The following is a 19,430-nucleotide window of genomic DNA, read 5'->3' on the forward strand; positions in this document are numbered from 1 at the left end:
CTGTCTTTCTGGATGGTGAGAAAACATTCAATAACGTTAGTACCAAAGCCATCAAAGACGTGCAAACCAGAATGGGACTGGAGGGGTGTCTTATGTATTTGATAGTATTCCTGCTAAGAGTAATGCCATCTCTCTGGTGCTCTGGTTAATAGTGATGGCTGAAATTCTTTTGATGTTGGACGGGACCTGGGGAAGGTAGTGATGTATGTTGACCACTTGCTGATATTGGTACCGGGGATGTTTTCCTCCCCTATTTAGTATCACCTTGTTTACAGAGCATCGACGCATCGGAGTATCTACTTTGGGTTGAAAGAGAATATAGTACAGCGGAGAAAAAAAAACACAGGCAATTAATTTAAGGCTACCACGAGTTCATTAATAAGAATATGAAACAGTTGGGGGTCAAGTGTGTAGTCTTGGGAAACACCAGTGCAAGGAGAGAAGGAATGGGATGAGCAATCATGAATAGAAACTCTGCAGAAATAATTTGAGAGGTAGGGGGAGAGCCTTCAGAGGAGGAAAATATAGAGAAGGATATGATTGAGAAGAAAATATTGTAGTTAACGGCACCAAAGGCTCAAGAAAAATTGGCATTTTGCAGCGAAGATGGTAAAGTCCAGATGATTTGATTTGATGATTTGCAAAAATGATTTGATGATTTGCAAAAATAGGTGGGAGCCAGAAGGCTATTGAAAACAAATTGGTAAAGCGTAGGGTCTCGGTTATCCATAAGTATTTTGCGGCTGGGTATATACACCATTTGAATTCGAAGTTTAATCATGCAGATTGTGCTTCTAGTGACCTGTGTCCTAAGAAGCTTATGGTTTACTAATTGTAGTTCAATGAACTGCAGATCCTGCAGGGCGAGCTTCCCCTCACGGCATTTTTCAGTTCTGAATCCAGCTAGCTTATATAGCGAAACTGAATTCAGAGTTTCGAGAATCTCTATGTAAACTTCGACAAGAGAAGCGCACGAGGGAAAGGGTCAAAGCAGCATGGCAGGAAGTCCTGAAAGCCTATTCCCAATAAGCGATAAACGCCTGTTATAACAATATCCATCGGAATATTTAATACACTTCCGGGATAATAAGATCAGATTTATGCAAAGTGCCAAACCCAGGGTAAAACATTTAATTAGCAGAGTTCATGCAGCTTTCATTCCTGAGAAAAGTCAGGCTCAGGTCAATCTGGAAACATTGGAAAACACAACAGGGTGGTATCCGAGACCCCGCCCCTTCCGATTGAAGAAGTAGGTCCGAGTAGGAAAGCAATTCCACGCCCCCGCGAGTATAAGGAAGCAAGATTAGAACCAGGTTTGGGAGAAGGTCCGAGCTGTGTTTAGGATAAGCCTTGGTCTTATTCAGCAACGACCAATTCTAGGATAGATCCATTTACAGGAGCCTGAAGTGCCGGACGAGCATAGCCATGGCATGTCAGTAGCAAGGGACCTTCCAGAGGTACCCAGTAGATATGGGGGAGGGGGGCTGTCAGCTATATCCTGCAATTCGAAAGCAACCTACATGAAATGATGAGCTGAATCCTGCCAGCCAAAAAGGCGGCAAAGCAAGACCTGCGGACGAAGGGGCTCCTTTCTTCCCGTTTATCCTAGCAACGTATCGACTCAGAGAATGTTTGATTGATTTTTGCAGAATCCGAAACAACCTGCCACTATCAATGAGATTGATGGATTTATTGAAAAAAAAATACTTGGTGATGGCTCCTGACTGGGATGGGATGGTTGGTGAATCCAATGTGGAAAATTCTAGCCACAAAAAGAAAGTTCAAGAAGAAGTAATGCTTCTCGTGAATGTAGATGAAGAAAAAAAATAGACAAAGGTCTTTTTGTGCATGTGAAAGCATAAGACTATCCAATTTTCTAAGCGACAATAAGGAAAAGGAGTGTTACTTTAACTTTGTTAATAATAATAATAATTTCCACAGAACTTTCCAGTGTGTCCATATTAAACTCTTTACCCCCGACCCCCTGGATCTATGAACGGGGAGCATTTTGAGTCCTGGATACCATATGCACGGACCACCGCGTAGTTGCTGGGTAGTTTCTTAGAACGGGCCTTTGATAGTTGAGCCTCTTTGGCTCCGATCGACCCAAAAAAGTTAAAATCCAATAAGGAACCGGGGAAGCATGGACCAAATTTGGCGGAGAGAAAAGAAAAAAGAGAAAAAAGAGATTACGGCCCGAATTGATTATCATCTCGAGAAAAGGTGAGATGACATACGCAAATGGGAAGGTCAAATTCAATCCGGAACCAACAGACTTTAGAGGCAGCTGCAGCCGAATCGGACGATCCTAAAAAGGATACTGGAACTCAAAAAATCTCCGGGCAAAACGGCTGAAAATTTCCTCAGCAAGGTGGAGAAGTCCTTAGGAGAAGAGGTGCAAGTGCGGGGTAAAAAGCAGAAGATTGTGAAATCACGACCAAGGAGGATGTCTACGAGATCCTAGAAAAACCGTTCGGACCACTCGGTTTGCAAAATGCCGCAATCGTAAAACTGCGGAAGGTATTTGGAGTCACGCAAACAGCAACTATAAGCTTAACAGCTAAACTAACCTTCAAATTGCTGGTGGCTGATACAAGTAAAAATAGATTGGGTCGTACCTTGAGTTTGACCACATAACGGCGAAATGTACCGGCGACTGTGGCAGGTCAAAATGGGGCAGAAAATGTGTGGGGAGAAGCCATATGTTCAGGGAGCGCAAGGTTGACTCTTAATATATTCCTTACAAAGGGAAAAAAGGCTTCGACGGTCGATAGGTTACATGCGGTTGCAACTGCCCAGCGTTTAGAAGAGCCTTGGATGCAATGAAGAAATGAAAGTGATACAAACCAACTTCAACTAATGCGAGGCATCGCAAGCTCTACTTTCAGAGATCATCTATTAGAAAGGAATGGAAGCTGCTATAATCAGCGAGGCTTATTACAGTAATAAGAGTGGTGCCTAGGCTATAGATGCAACTGACAGGGCGGCAATATGAGTGTGTGGAAACCAAGCTATCCAAGAAGTGATGGAGTTTCTTTGGTTTCGTCATGGCGCAAATAGCTGGCATTTACATATATAGTTGTAAGGCTCCATCAAGCACGAAAATAGTAGAATTCAAGGGGATGTTAGATATGCTGGTCTCGAATGTAAGTGGTCGAATCCGCTAATTAATAGCGGATAATTTCAGCGCATGAGCTGTGGATTAGGGAAATCGAAATCGAACTGCTACTACCAGGGGCCGTTTCTGTTCGAGGCTGTCGCGGAGCTAGATTTGGTGTTGACGTTTACTGGAGATGTATCCGCTTTCATGGGACAGGGTCAGGTTTAATAGTCGATCGGAAATATGTGAATACTACATTGGCGAGGAGAATGATTTGGTTCGTCAATGAGCATTGTACTTATAGCGAAAACTAGGCAATTTTCCGCTAGATCAAATATGGGCCATCCGGCGACATGTGTTTCTGCGGAGCTGGAAATCAGGGCTAGTCTGTAAAAAAGTTTGAAGAGGGAAGAGGCATTCATAGAGATGCTATTGGGAAGTAACTATCTCGGTGGTATGGCTGTAGCGAAGCGAAAATGATGAGGCCCATATTAAGAGCATGCGATGCTACCATGACGAGGAACCGAACTATTGGTGGAATGAAGAAATCGCGGAGGTGCGGGCTCCATTTTTTCAAGCAAAAAGGATCTACCTCTGGATGAAGACTAGATTTCGACCAGAAATTGCAAATATATGGCAAGCTTCGAGGTAGACCTTGGGGAACAGCGTAGTTATGAAGAAGATGAGAGTTTGGTTATGAAGAAGATAAGAGGACCAACACCGTGACTGACCTGCCCGCAACTTCCGCTCGATATATTGATGATACCTAGTTTTCAACAAAAACCTTAAAAAAGAAACTTAAAATAAATGCAAGCACCTCAAGTGTGAAATATGTAAAGAGCAGGATTTGACAGTGGTGCATCCAACCAAGACTGAATTGAAGGAGCATTGCACCGTCCACCATACCGAAGATATTCTCCTGCCTGAAGAAGTATGGAGCCGGACAATTGTACAAACAGTGATTAATAAGGGTATGCGGAAAGTAACGCTCGGGGTGGTTTGAAAGGAAGAGATCGAAGGACGGTCCAAAGCGCTTTTTTGTGGCGGTTGTAGAGTGACTGGATTCTGCTCGCCTTGCGTTATTACTGCGCATGGGCTTAAAATGTTAAGAACCCAAGGAAAGCGGAGGAAAAGAGTGTTCCAGGAAAAGGACCATGGTTTTAGTTTTTTTTCCCCCTAAGCTACAAACTACTTAGGTCATAAGTTAATATGAGTGCTAAGTTACCGCGATGAATTACAAAAAAATGTGCACATAACTCGTTTAATGTTAATATTGGCGAAACCAGACGCAAAATAAGAATTTTTTCATATTTCATCAAATATTCATTAACAAATTATTTCTCGGAGACTCTCCTTTTAGTTGGCACACAAAAGACGTCTAGGGTTTCATTTCAGCCTCTGTATCTAACTACAAACTTTTACTTGCCTTTGAAGAGCAGAACGAGTAAACAAAGGAATACAGGACCAAAGTATTCCTTTATGTCGTAAGTTTTCTTCATTTCATTTTCCGTTGATATTTCGGTTTTTGACAGCAGAACTTCACTGGAATTCACTTCATTTAATTTCGTGCGTCCCCCGGTAGATACTATGCGAAAATATCTTTTTATTCAGCGTACAGTAAATTTGATTTAACCCAACTTTCTTTTACTTCGAAAATTGTTGGAATGTAACTTTCGTTTGTACTGTCGCAATTGGTCACTTGCAATGACTTACTGTCCGCCCTGGAACTGTATGTTTGGGTTTATGTCGACCCCCTTAGATGTTTGTTTTCCTTCAATGTTCAACTCCGCAAAAGTCTTTTGGCCCCGTTGAAAGAATCAACTCAAAGTTTCATGTCAGCTAAAAGACGGCGACAGCGACGACAACTTAAAAATGGAGAGAATTCTTCGGGGCAAGGAGGAAATAAAAAAAAAAATCGAGAAAAGCAGAAGAAAAATAATAAGATGGAAACTTTGCAAGCTACTTCTATACTGGTATTGGTCTCGGTACCGCTGCCGCTGTCTTTTGCAAGATAAGTTTGTTTGGCTTTACTTTTCCGTCAACTTTCTATTCTTTGTTGAAGTCAAAATGGAAATCTTTTCGGGAAAAATAGAAGATGAAGCCCAGCAGAATGGATTGGAGTTAAACCGGGCCTATTGTCTGCGTGACCTTCTCTAACTTCTTTTTAATTCAATTTCAATAGAAGTTTCCGAAACGCTTTGTTCGCTTCTGCTCATCTCGATGTTCACTTCTTCAAAAGAGTTGAGAGTCCTTATTTGAATTTGATTTTGAATTTGGCGCTTTTCTTGAAAATGTTATTCATGCGTAAACTTGCTTTTAAGTGCGCTTTGTCAGTGAAATCTAGATTCATCTACCAATTTCACGCCGCTCTGCGCGTATTCATTGTAATGAATAATAAATTAAAGAGTTCGGTCCATTTCAATTGCTAGTTGACACAAAGGTTGACAATTTTGCAAGAAGGCGAAGTCATCCCATTACAAATCGAATAAGGAAGCTTTCCGTGATTCTGAAAGCCTTGTTTCAGGATTGCGGGGAATCCTCCATCCATATCTATTTCACACTAATTAATTCTTTCACCTGTTGACATTTCTCTTAATTGGATTAAGCCCCTATTGAATGCTCAAATCCTCAAGCCTAGGATGCGAATAATCACCATCGTAATGTTAAAGATTCAGTGATAACCTTTTCCCCGCCCTCCTCGGCGCACCCTTGGAGACATCCTTCCAAGCACCAAGCAACCAAGTATGTGTATTTCAATCTAGTGAAATTTTAATACCACAAAAACATTGTCACTTTCCATTATACATGCTCGTATCTTAGGGGTTGAATTTGAACATCCTGGTGCCGAGAAAGGCATAGATATTTGACGACACAACAAGATAGGCATAGGCTAGGTGTCAGGTTTGAACCCCTTCGGGGGGTTACATGTCATGTGCATAGGGTGTCAGGAGGATCTGATGAGTGACAGCATCTTTTAATATTGTTCATGACTCCTTATTACTTGCATCCATTAACCCGAGCACAAACTCATTAAAATAATAATATCGTTTCGTCTTTGGTATTCCGCAGCCTCGACCCCGCAGTCACGTCTATGCCATCACTACCTAGGCTGAAAGAGAGTTAGTTTTGGGTGGAATGTCTAGATCATAATCCCTTTTTATTACTTATTCGGAATAATAAGGAGACATCATGAATAAAACATGTTCCTCTTGATATGGAAGGCATATCCACCAAGAATATGTAGAAGTTGAATGAAAAAGAGACACCGCAGTCTTGGAGTGTCTACCACGCATTTCAATCGGGTGTCAAATATGTGATATGTGATGGGTTGTCAACCTTGGATGTGTCCGTTGGCTGCAATTTATTTGAATTTGTCATGACCTTCTGATGTATAGACGAAATAAGATTAATGTCCGGAAAAGTTAGTGGAAAATTGCGGCATTTACATAAGAGGCCGGACTTTTTTGGCATTCAATTTGGTTTTGTGAGAAAAATATTAAGTGTGCCAAGGTAATTTTTTACTTTGTCTGCTGAAAATAATTCAGCGAAATTCTGAAACTAGAAACCATGAATCTACATGTCGCCAGGCATCATGCTAGATAAGAATAGGTTAAGAGACTGGAAGTATCTTAGCACTCAGGCAGGGGTGACTCTCAGGTAGGGTAGGTGAACGCATTTACGCACAGAGTGTTGCACTCCTGCAACGGTACGTCGTCGGACCGTCGGACCAACTAAAGACCTCCCCATCGTTACACATCACTTTGGGCTAGCCCTCGAACTCTCTCGGCTTGCGGGACCTTTAAATCAAAATTCTTCTTTTCAACCACGGTAGAGGGGGGGGAGGAACTGTCAATTCAAGGAACCCCAGCTCCTGCACCAGTCGGCCTCTATCTTCTTTGCAACGAGAAGAACTCGAACGCAATGCGCAACACACCTCCACCTGTCAGCGCCCCTCAGGATATCCTCGACAATGTTGTCTGGAGAGACATTCCCTGTGTTTAAATAGAGCTGCTGACCCCACCTTCCACAAGGGAAAAAGGTGTGTGGAGCACTGTGCACAACTCCATTGCAAAACACGCAACCTGAAAATCGTGTCTTTCCACTCTTGTACAGGTAAGAGTGAAAACCTCCATGCCCACTTAAGAAATGGGTCAGGGAATTTTCAGTCTCATCATGATTCTGATTCAGCCTCGCACCTAAGTTGCCAATGAGCCGCGCAATCCATCTGTCTCTAGTTTTATTTTGCCAAAAGAGTTCTCACTCATCTACGGTGCGTTTCAGAAGTCCGGCCCTAGATGGGATCCCTGCGCTACCCTCGATGAGACCTCCATCATCCTCTGATCCTCCAGCGTTTCATAGAGCATGGAGCAGATCTTCAGATAGTCCCTCATATCACACAGTATGAAGGCGACAGCACAAGCCTTGCCACCTTCCAACGAGAAGGAAAATCCCTTCTTGCTCCGAGCAGTAGTTCTAACCGATGTTGGAACACCAGTTTGTATACCTTCGCCGGGATACCATCGGGTCCTGGAGCCTTCTTGTTTTTCGTAAAGAGGACTGCTTGTTCCAACTCTTTTATAGAGAAAAGTGTGCAGTCCTTGGCGCTCTTCGTGCCAATACCATAATCCCGCGCAGGAAATAGGGCCCGTACAATGCGGTCCATCTACTCGCCCTTAAGTGAAAAGGGTTTCCGCGGACTCCAGATTTTTCGGGTTACCAGTTTGTATCCCCATGGGTCCCCAAGCTCGTCGTTAACCAGATCCTGCCAGCAGCGAGCTTCACTCTTGTTAATTGCGCTGCGAAGTCTACTTTTAGCTAATCTATACTCTGTCATTATGTTACATGTCTCCTCCCTGTCGTTTAGACGTAGTGTTAAGCGGCGTAGTCTGCGGCACTTCTTCCGGAGCTCTACAATTTCCACTTTCCATCAATACGTAGAATGTTTGCCACGTCTCTATGCCTTCCTGGGCATGTAAGCTCCGCAGGCCGTCGTTATCAGGTTCATAATTGAATTTATGACAGTGTCAGGTGCAGCGCCACCTACCCCAGGAATACGCTCCAGCGCGCCCACACCTGTTCCAAGAGTTTCGACAAATCTCTCGATTTTCATCTTCATGACGTCCCATGCACAGAAAGAGGCGCACACCGAGATTATATGTCCACCACTTCCAAGGTAAGGTATTGATGGTCGGCCTCCGAGTTTTCCAGAACTCGCCATTCGTCCATCCGGTGTTTAAAACTAGAATTCCTGCTCTCGCCGTCATTTCGACAATTCGTTTGCCCCTGGAGTCTGAGTGAGACATACCTTATTCAAGGGCCCTAGCATTGAAGTCACCGACCGGGATCCACCCATCCGTTCCCAAGATAACATCCTTCAAAGCATCAAGCCTGCGGAGAAAGTCAGGCATCGTCTCATTCGGCGTAAGATAGACACTGCAACACGTTATCCCTGAACACCGAATCCAGATAAAGCCGTCCTGAACCAAGATCGCGGCGGTACTTGATATGTTAGAGTGGCATGAAACTGAGTCCTTGTTTCGGTGCTGCTCATTGATGAGTACTAAATCAGCTTTGGTCTCCAGAGCGAACTGCGCTGGCAGCTCGTGAGCAGTTGCACTCTAGTACATATTGATTCGTAGGATGCAAATTATGTTGACTCCGTCCTAGCTATCTCCAATTTTGCTCTGAAGACTGGATGCCGCCCCGAACCCAACTTTCACTACAGTGCGTGTTTCGCCTCGGGATTTCGTAGAGGTGATGCCAATCCGGACACTGGCTACCTCTGGATATTCGCCTTTGATGGCTTCTTATATCTCGTTCTTTTCTGTGAGACAGTCAAGGTTTCGGATTTCCAGAGAACTCGTGGGTTCCAGGCTGCTCTCCTAGAAGCTCTTTCACTGCCTCACAGAACGTAACTTTATTTGTTGTCCTCGGGCCTACTTCGACTAGGACTACACCACCCTTCGTTTTACGAATGGAAGGACTTCCGCAAAAGTGTTGCCTTCCGTCTGCTTAATAAGCAGAGCTGGCGGTCTAGTCCTTCTTCGTCTTTCCACCTTTTGTTTTGGTGCTGTATCTTTCGTGTCTGCCTTAATTTTAGGCAGAAGTTTTCCTAATGACGCGACCTGTTGATGTCTCTTGTGTCTCTTTGCTTCTTCTTTTGAGCCTTGGAGAGTGCCTCTGTGGAGTCTCCTTTAGATGTCTCTTCCTCCTTTCGTTTTTTCCCCAGTTCTCTCTGCAATAAGCTGTCTGCGATCCGTTTGGTACTGGTAGTATTCTCATCGGGAGGCGTGGTCGTTTTTGCTTCCCGAGGATTTTCTTTTCTTTCCATGTCCGCCGATAATATGAAATTCTGTCCAGGAGCTCCTCCATCTTCATTTGCCCATTTTTTACCTCTTTGCTGAGGTTTTTCTGGAAGAACGTCGCAGATCACATGCGCTTCACAACTGCCCTGCATATCTTAATAAGCCTTTCCTCTTCAGCTTGCGCCAGAGTGGTCGACAGCCACCCCCACACGACTTATACTCGAAACCATTTGGTTAGTTTCGGCAGTTTCCACTGTGCTTGTTTCCGCAATTATAGCACTGCGTGGTGATGTCTGGATTCCTGCCTCCGTTGCAGGTGCCGCATTATTTCTCCGTCTGCGTATCCCGATGTCTCGTCGGGTATTTTAGTCCTTCTTGCGTCCTTTGCTGGGGGCATTTTCGTGCTGTGTATAAACGCAGCCAGCTCACTCTCCATTTCCACTATCTCTCCGTTTGTTTTGTTTTTGTTCGGCATTTAAGTTGGTTGCCAGCACATCGTTGGCAAGGGAGGGGGTCGCAATAGTCAGGAACCGGTATACCCTCGAGGACAAAGCCCATACCCCAGTTCCCTGAGGCCTGACCTACAATTAGCTGATCCCGGAACTCACGGGCGGAGCAGTGCTCATTTAGGGCACCACGGTCTACTAATACCGGTTCAATACACACTACCCGACCAGGGTCTCGAAGGGGCTGGCTCCTGATACACGCCACAACTGCCACCTTGGCATACGTTAGCTCACATCACACCATCAACTCCGGGGACTCCCAGTGTATCCCGGCATATATCACCTAGAAACTTTCTCTATGCTATACCTAGGATGCAGGTATTATTCCAGCTAGGGGGTCAGAACTACTTGCCCGGGCACCTCGGGGAAGCTACTCCTCGCATCGTAAGCGACCCGTTAAAGATCATTGATGACCCCTGAGGGAGAACTGGTGGTTGTCAGTCTTTTAATGATCTAGTGAGGAACGTTAGCGATAGACTTCACGTTCACTATGAATATCAGCTAAAGAGATTGAAGGAGGATTTCACTTTAATTCTGGCTGACTTCCACCTCTTGTGAATCATGTGGCAAACTACTCGCCAAAACTGGAATGAAACTTTCTCAAAAGGAATAAACTTGTCGGCCTTAACAATCTCACCGCGGAACTGTTCCTTGTTTCCCCTTCAGCCTCTGTCGAGTTGCTACTCTTCCTTATGCGCAAGTGCTAGGAATCAGAATTTTTTCTCAGTGATTGCAGGAGGTTGATCACGATCGGATCAGCTACTGGCGGACTTGTTGATCGGAAGTTGGAAGTGACAGTCGATAGTTTAAGCGTTTAGAGAGCAGTGAACCCAAGGTCCTCGAAAACGTCAGTGAAAGCGTAATGTGATTGACACGAAACGCCTAAATATGTGAGTTTAGGGCAACTATATATTTACTAGCTGGGCCCGACTCACCTTGTTCTGCCTAATGCACACTTCTTTGCTTACTTCGTTGCTCTTAGGTGGCAGGAAGAAGAGAGAGCAGCAGACTCGTCGGCTGGACCGAAAGCAAATGGCCGAGAAGGACCTTTGACTTGGTGGTTGTGATGCGGTAGGCAAATGCTCAAAGTCTTATATAGGCGGTCAGACCCGAGTGTGCACCGAGACTCATGTGAAGCAGCTTCGGCTATGAATCCTCACCGGGGGTACACTGGTACCATATTAGCCGGGATAGCCCTCTGATTTTGATGTCTGAGTAGAATTCCTAGTTCATGTAGTTTCAGCGCGGTTATTAGCGGTTGACCCCTAGTGGGAGCTTCATGGGGGTTATGGTTACCCCCAAGCGGACAAGAGACCTTCGGACCTCAAACATGGAGGTGTACTTCAACTCGGGTGCCATACCCCATAGTTTAGGTAGGTCTTGCTCCCCTAATACGAATGTTGAGCCATGACTGGTACCGTTCTGCTTGTCTCAAAGGGGCTGTGGTTGTGGTGATAAAATCAATGTGGGTCTTAAAAAGACTATGGGGCTAAGCTTATAAGATAGGCACACACGTTAAACCACAAGGACTTAATGCTTCGATGTATTGTTCTCCAAATCAGTGCTCCTTACATATACTCCTCTTCCAATTCGTGTCGAATTAACTTTTTCTATTTTTTGAATTATCTTTTCAACTTATCCGAATTTTCGGCAACCCTCAACCAATCTTTAAGACAAAGCTCTTCGTCAAATATCAACACCGCCTACCTAGCCGCGCCCCTTTCTTTGCTAAAACTCGTCATCACATTAACTCTGTAAGCTCAAGAGTATATAAAAATACACCCACCCCTATCCGGGGGCTTCAAGTTATAATGTATGATGCCTCAACGAAACTTCAGACGAGCATCCCATTCTCAGCATGACTACGGGAAGGCTCAGCTATCTGCGGTGGTTCATTATAGGATTATTAGCATATGAAAAGGAAAGGTTAAGTGTGAAATGAATTGACACGTAAAAATGGTAATGACACTCGAGTGGATGGCATCCAAAGTAGATTTCTTGCAAGTTAGTTCCATTCAGCACCCACCTGGGTATATAAACGTTAATTGAAGGAAAATGAGTAGAGGCAACCCATTCTGCACACATGCCGGCAACGAGCCTGTTGATTGCGAATTTGATATGATAAGCCCTTAGTGGCAAGAAGGCCTGATGCTCGGTATGCATAGGATCCTTGCCTCGGGGATTGAGATTATTAAAGCTCCCGCAAGCGGTAGGCTACGTACAGAGGGAAGAAATGTGAATGTTTGTGGCCAATTTATATACAGAAGTTTTTTTACAGTCACCTGTAATAGTAATGATAATTTCTTTGCCCAGGTTAGCGGTGGCGGGGGTGGATATGTCCTTCAGGCCGATAGAACATTTGGGAACGTATTGGTACTCTGGGATATAAACTAGGTCTTTAAAGTGCAAGATAGTTACCGTCGTGCGATTAAATAGTTACTGGGCAGCATCGCTAAGCAACGATCCTTTGATATCGCTGAAAGGATTATTGCGGTTGCTATCCTTTTACGAAATGTATGCATACGAAATTTACATCACCAGCAATTTGTTTCCCAACCAGAAACCACTATTACAAGCGCAAACAACAGTTCAACCATTTATAAAAAATTAAACACTAACCAAAATGCGCTCTGTAGTGATTTGCTCGGCACCACTCTGGGAATTTTACGTATGAGGTGCACATGTGGACCTACCCCCAAAAAGCGGTTGCCATAGCATGATGAGACAAATCGGGGAAAAATAACGCGAAAATAAAAATGAACGGGCGAAAATGATCCGATTGGGTAAACGGGAGCAGAGGCCACCGGACCGGGAGCCCATGCAAGGAATAATGCAACGGGCATATCGCTTGAAGGGTTGAATGCGTATCAGATCAGTCCATAACATAAAATTAGTCCCGATGCAGTGCACAACTGCAGATTTAATTACATTTTCGTTCGGTTTAATGCGATTATGGAGCCCTAATGATACATGGCCCGTACTGGCTGCAACTATGAATTCAAAAACGAAAATGCAGCCCCAATACGAAAATTGTAATTAAATTCTGTCTCCAGAGGGATGACGACATACACACGATTACACGTACACACATCGAGCTTTACTAATGATGGCTGCAGGAATGAAATTAAATCTAAAATACTACACCGGCATTGTTCCCGTGGTCTAGCGAGAAATATAATCTGAAATTGGAATTATGTATTCCGACGAAGCAGAACAGTGCAAGAGTAATAATAAAGGGGGTTGATACACCCATCTTGCAGTCGATATCCTGGTGGATTGTCTGGAGCCTATATGTGTGCCCGTTGTATTTAATTGTGAAACTGTAATACCATCTGACTGGTAGCAAGCGCATGCATGACCTCCAATTATCGCATGAATTAGATATACAGTCAGCTCAGTCTTGCGAGAAGGAAGGTCCTGGCTCCTAGGGTGTCCTCATGGGTAGTTCCCAGCAACAGTTTCACTTGAAATGCCAATAAAGCCAATCCGCTTTGAAAGATACACAAAAAGACGAACCGAGGACCATTTCCTATAACGAGATACATCAATGGCTCCGTTTAATCCTGTGCATTGCCATAGTACGCCATCAGCATCAAAAACTTAATAAAGGTTGTAAGTAAACGAGCACTCTAAGGACAATTGCCTCCATTAGAAGCACAAGGATATTGTTGTTAATAAGACTATGCCAGACATTTGCATATAATGTGGAAGTCCCTTCACGTACCCGACATTCTTGTATACAGCAACAACTACAAATAGCATTAAGTTAGTTTAAGGATACAGTTCGGTTCATTTCACTGACAGTCATTTCATATTCTGACCATGTGTGTATCGCATTTACCGATCAAACCCGGCTCAAGTTCCCAAAATCCTCAGTTCCTCAGTTCTCCTTGCAAACAAACTAACATACGTCGCAGTTGTGTGCCTAGTGTTCCGCCCATCGCTAGTTCCGGCCACCCCCAAACGTACTCAGATCATGGATATTCTTGTCCTGTTTGATATTTCGTTGTCGAAACAAACATATTCCGCATCTGATAATGCTTAAATAAATACACAAGACAAATAAGACAGACGTTAAGACTCTCCTTTGATACGTGCTTTGCATCCTATTCACTCTGCCGAACTTCAATAACGAATTGAACCCGCAACAAGAATGGGGGGAGAATGTGACATGTGCCTCCCAGCTCTGGGGTATTCCCACCCGTGTTGGTGGATTCCGGCAAACTCAATATATATATGTGTATGTTGTATGACCGATTAGTTGAAATGAAATTATGCATGGGCGAACCAATTGCAGAAGTGTCTCGAGAAGAATAGCGAGGAGCGAGCTGGAAGGAGCAGCAAGGACCCAGCTGTTTGCGCTTTTTTTTCGGGGAAGCCACATAAAAATTTCATATCTAATGGCGCTCTCGACTGACTATTACCAGCAAAATTCTGACGGAACGAGAAAATTATGTTCGGTTCATGATCAAAAGTATCTTTTCTGCCGTTCCATGAAAGGCGCCCAAAATATGAAATTACTTCGGCTGCTATGCCTGTAGGGTTAGCAAAATGTTGCCGAGCAGATACTCGGCATACATTCAGGACGAAATGTACTGCATTTAGAAAGTTCCAAAATAGAACGTTGGGAGTGATTTGTTTGCAAAATAAGAAACGTATAATTTCCGAGTAATGCTTGACAGAATAAGTAGCTGTTGATGTATGGATGCTACATTGCGGAATTGATAACTTAAGCCCGGAGGCAAAAAGGACGATATTGCCTCGTTTCTGAGCTCAAATTGCTATTTCTGTTTTTATTTCGGAAGCATGAAATTTAGTGAGCTTTCGTGATTTGAAATAGGTTGGGCGAGGAGCACCAATGAGCATTTAGGAGCGGTTAATAAACATTAAAAACTATTGTATCAACAGTCATTTGGATGATCCTTACAGGTATCTTACATCTTATCGTGGATGAGCTATGCCAGAGATAAAGAAGGAATGGTTTTGAGTAAGCTTGAAGTATTTTTTACTAAACAGAACGCTTGCAGTATACATGACTTTGAAGGATGAGAGGTCACATTTATCTATCACTGCTTTTGTAAGATGTAATTAAGTGGGATCAAAAGGCTCATGTGACCACGCCTTTGTTTCCAAATTGGCTTGGAACTGGAACTGTGATGTATCTAGAGCTGGTGTTCGACACCTTTGCTCCCCTTTTCTCTGTGGACATTGTTGTCCATCTTTACTCTGGTTTGTTATCGTTCCTCTTTTTTTTTTTTTCTTTTTTTGCCAAACGTTATAATACTTATATCTTACACTACTTATAAATTACTTACAATACTTAGAATAATAATAATTTTATCTAATTTTATCTAACTCCGCCGAAGTCGGTCCCAAGCCCGGTTGTGAAAGGAGGAGGGATGGATAGCTTCAGTCTGAATGGCTGTACGCCACCGCAGCGTCTCAGGGGGTAGGTGAGGAAAGTGCAGGAACTTTGCAGACTTGCAGATTACTCACTAAGGAAGCTATCTACACACCTGGCAGCTAGGGATAAAATGCACCACCAAAAATGAGAAGAAGGAGAAATTTAAGGTCCGGTACGGATAACCGGCGGGAGTCGTCTGACTTGGTGACTGGGTCGGGCTCTCGTAATGGACAGCACGGCGTCGAAACCGCTAGTCGTGGGGCGGTTCGACATCTAGGCGCCACGACGACCAGGAGCACAGCTCCGCCTGCTGCAGCTGTTTCGCACAACCTGTGGCGACCACTTCAGCAGGTTCGCGTAGGAAGCGGATGAAATGGACTGAAGAAATGAGCCTCTTCATCATCCGCTCCTACTACGAAATAACGGCGGGGGCGGGTACAACATCTTACCGCCCCTTGTTGCACCAGAGATTCGTCAAGCGTTTCCCGCAATTCGCGCACGTGACTATGCAGCGAGTCGCAGACCAGTACCGCTTTATTACTCGCAGCGACACAATCCCGGCCACCATCAGGGAACGTGTTCGACTTGAAGTCATCGGGGAAACTGGTGACCGAGAGTCGATAGGGGCAGAGGCGGCGGCATTAACAACATCACGCCGCACTGCAGGCAACAGGTTCAGTACTCGCCGAAGCACTCTTCTCCACCGTCCAGCTGAGGTTTCCGCTGAGGTTCGGGACGAATTCCAAAGAGCGTGTATAAAATTCCCGGATCCTTTGCATAGACCAGGCATTCCCAGGCTCTATGCATCTCCAGCAACTCCGGGAATTCTATCTCAAATCAATGATGAGATTGCATCTCGACTGTGTGCTGATATGTCGCTGCTGCAACTACAATCACTTGTGTATTGTGGTGCAGTTGCGGCTATTAGATTGCACAGTCAGAAGATTCGCTTTCGCGTTATTGGTTTGAGTGACAAAAGAGATCCACCATGGAAAATTCGTCTGGAACGTCGGCGGGACTCACTAAGGCAGGACATTGCTAGACTGATTCAGATCAGCACTGGCAGTGCCAGCCGACGGGTGAGAAATAAAGTGCAGAGGGTTTACCGGAACTATGCCATCCCCTGTGAGACACCCGTTGTTGAAATTCTGGACACACTAAAACAAAAACTTTCTGTCATATGCAGTCGGTTACGACGGTATGGCGAAAGTTATTCCAGACGTGTCCAGAATGCAACATACGCGAGGAACCAGCGGAGCTTTTTCAGATCTCTCAACGAATCCCAACAGAGCGCCCAGACAATACAGTTCTCGGTGACGGAAGCGAAAGAGTATTGGGGTGGACTTTGGGGGTTACCTGCCCAGCATGCTGAGCATGCTGAGTGGATCACCGCCGAAGGTACCCGCCATGCCAATACACCTGGCATGAGTTTCGCGGATATTACCGAAGAGGAAGTTCGACGAGCCATAAACAGCTCGAAGAATTGGAGGGGCCCAGGTCTGGATCGGGTGCAGAATTTCTGGTATAAGAAATTTACCAGCGTACACAGTCGGTTGGCACGCAGTATAAATGAGGTCATGAGTCGGCCGGAGGAATTTCCACCTTTCCTCACTGCGGGGATTACCTACCTTATCCCTAAGAAGGACACGGTGCAGGACCCCGCAGACACAAGACCGATCACTTGCTTACCAACCCTCTACAAATTCATTACGTCCATTATTAGTGGAAGGATCAATGCGCACCTCGAGACCAACAACATTCTGTCCGAGGAGCAGAAGGGCTGCCGAGTTGGGTCAAGGGGTTGCAAAGAGCAACTCATTATCGACTCGGTAGTTGTAGGACAAGCAACTAGAGGCCAAAGAAACCTCTTCAGTTGCTATATCGATTATGCCAAGGCTTTTGATCGCGTTCCGCATACTTGGCTAATCGACATCCTACATCTGTATCGCATTGATCCGAAACTAATAAAGTTTTTGGCGACAGTCATGGAAGGGTGGCATACCACCTTATCAGTCCGTACATCTGAGGGTGCTAATACCTCAGAGCCCATCCGTATACGGAGGGGCATCTTCCAGGGGGATTCATTGAGTCCTCTTTGGTTTTGTATGGCACTGAACCCCCTTTCATGGCTACTGAATGATGCTAGAGGGCATGGTTTTGCAATAAAATATGGCCTACGTGCTAAGTGTGAACTGACACACTTGATGTACTTAGATGACATCAAGCTGTATGCTGGTACTGACAACCATCTCAGAAGTCTGTTACGAATAATAGACATGTTCAGCCGTGATATTCGGATGGAGTTTGGATTAGACAAATGTCGAATCCAAGCCATCCGCAAAGGTCATCACGAGCCGCATGCCGGACATAGCATTGGTGACCTCCACATCGAAGCTATGACCGAGACAGACTTCTACAAGTACCTAGGAATTCTGCAAGGAACCCATGCTCGAGTTGGTGATCTGGAGGAAGCTCTGCTGTCCGAATTCCTGCGACGTGTAAAGCTGGTGCTGAAATCGCATCTCTCGGGGAAGAATAAAATAAGCGCGTTGAATGTATTCGCTATCCCTTCACTGGCTTATGCATTCGGAATATTGCCGTGGACGAAGACCGACCTGGAAAACGTCCAGCGGCGGATACGGACAACTATGTCCAAATTCCGAATGCATTACCCAAAGTCTGCCGTGGAGCGGATGAACCTGCCTCGTGACATCGGAGGTAGGGGCGTGGTTGACGTGGCGGCTCAACATCATCGCCAAGTCGACTCGCTGCGCGCTTATTTTTACAGCAAAGAGCAGGCGAGTCCCTTGCATGCGGCTGTCTGTAAGGCAGACTATGGACTGACTCCACTTAACTTGAAGGATCGATCTTTCAATCCTCTGAGTGGGGTGAAGTCGGACCAAGAGCGGATCGAGGAATGGAAGTCGAAGGCAATGCTCGGTAAACACGTGAATTGTCTTTGGCAGCCATTTCTCGATTTGCATCTGTCGAACAGGTGGCTGTGTGCTGGGGAGCTCTTTGCTGAGACGGAGGGGTTCATGTGTGCCATTCAGGATGGCGTGGTCGCCACCCGAGCTTATAAAAGGCTCATCATGAAAGAACGGGTGGAGAACGACCAGTGCAGAATGTGTGGTTCGGCGTTAGAGACGTTGGACCATCTCATTTCTGGCTGTACTGTTATGGCACCGGTGCAGTACACCACCAGGCATAATGCTGTATGTAAGGTTATCCATCAAAACCTTGCATACAAGCATGGGCTGATCACGGGGACATGTCCGGCTGATAGTTCTGCTTGCGGCATGTATTGGGACCGGCAAGTTCTGACTGATCGCCATACCGTGTTGTGTACGGTATGGCGATCACACGTACTGTTAGTTGACAAGACAGGTCGCTCCGCGTATATTATTGATGTTGCTATCCCCCATAATAGCAACATTGAACGGAAATACGTGGAGAAGAAGGTGAACTATGAGCCATTGGCTCGGGAAATCAAAGAAATTTGGCGTCTCGAGCGGGTGGTTGTAGTTCCCATAATATTGTCAGCTGCAGGTATTGTACCTAAATCCCTCACGGCTTCCCTTGATGTCCTGGGACTTGCACACAGTCTGGTTGAAACCATGCAGAAGTACACCATTCTGCATACGTGCTTGATGTTGCGGGGAGTACTCGACGGATTCTCCCACTGACCTACCACCGGCCACCACCACCAGCGCCCCTTTAGTTTTTAAGTAGGTAGGATCGTCCGAGCCTAAATGCTTGGCACTAGTATTAGGTAAAATCCGGCATCTGCCGAGATTGTGATAACTCGGAAATAGAATAGAATAATAATAATTTTATCTTATCTTAACTAACAATATTAACAATATTATTTTATAATACTAATTACCTTACTATATATTCTTACAATACTAGTGCCCTTAAGCTAGGATAAGTTTCTTTTTTCTGATTTTCTGTTTCTAAAATATTTAGAGTTTTATTCTTGTGGGAATCAATTTTTTGGAACAATTTCAGGGCTATATCTTTAATATACTTATCTATAGTTTCTAATCTTAGATCGCTATGTATATCTAGATTTCTTATATAATGCGGGACATTAAAAATTTTTCTTACAGCTA

Source organism: Hermetia illucens, chromosome 1 (assembly GCF_905115235.1).
Source record: "Hermetia illucens chromosome 1, iHerIll2.2.curated.20191125, whole genome shotgun sequence".
Taxonomy (NCBI): domain Eukaryota; kingdom Metazoa; phylum Arthropoda; class Insecta; order Diptera; family Stratiomyidae; genus Hermetia; species Hermetia illucens.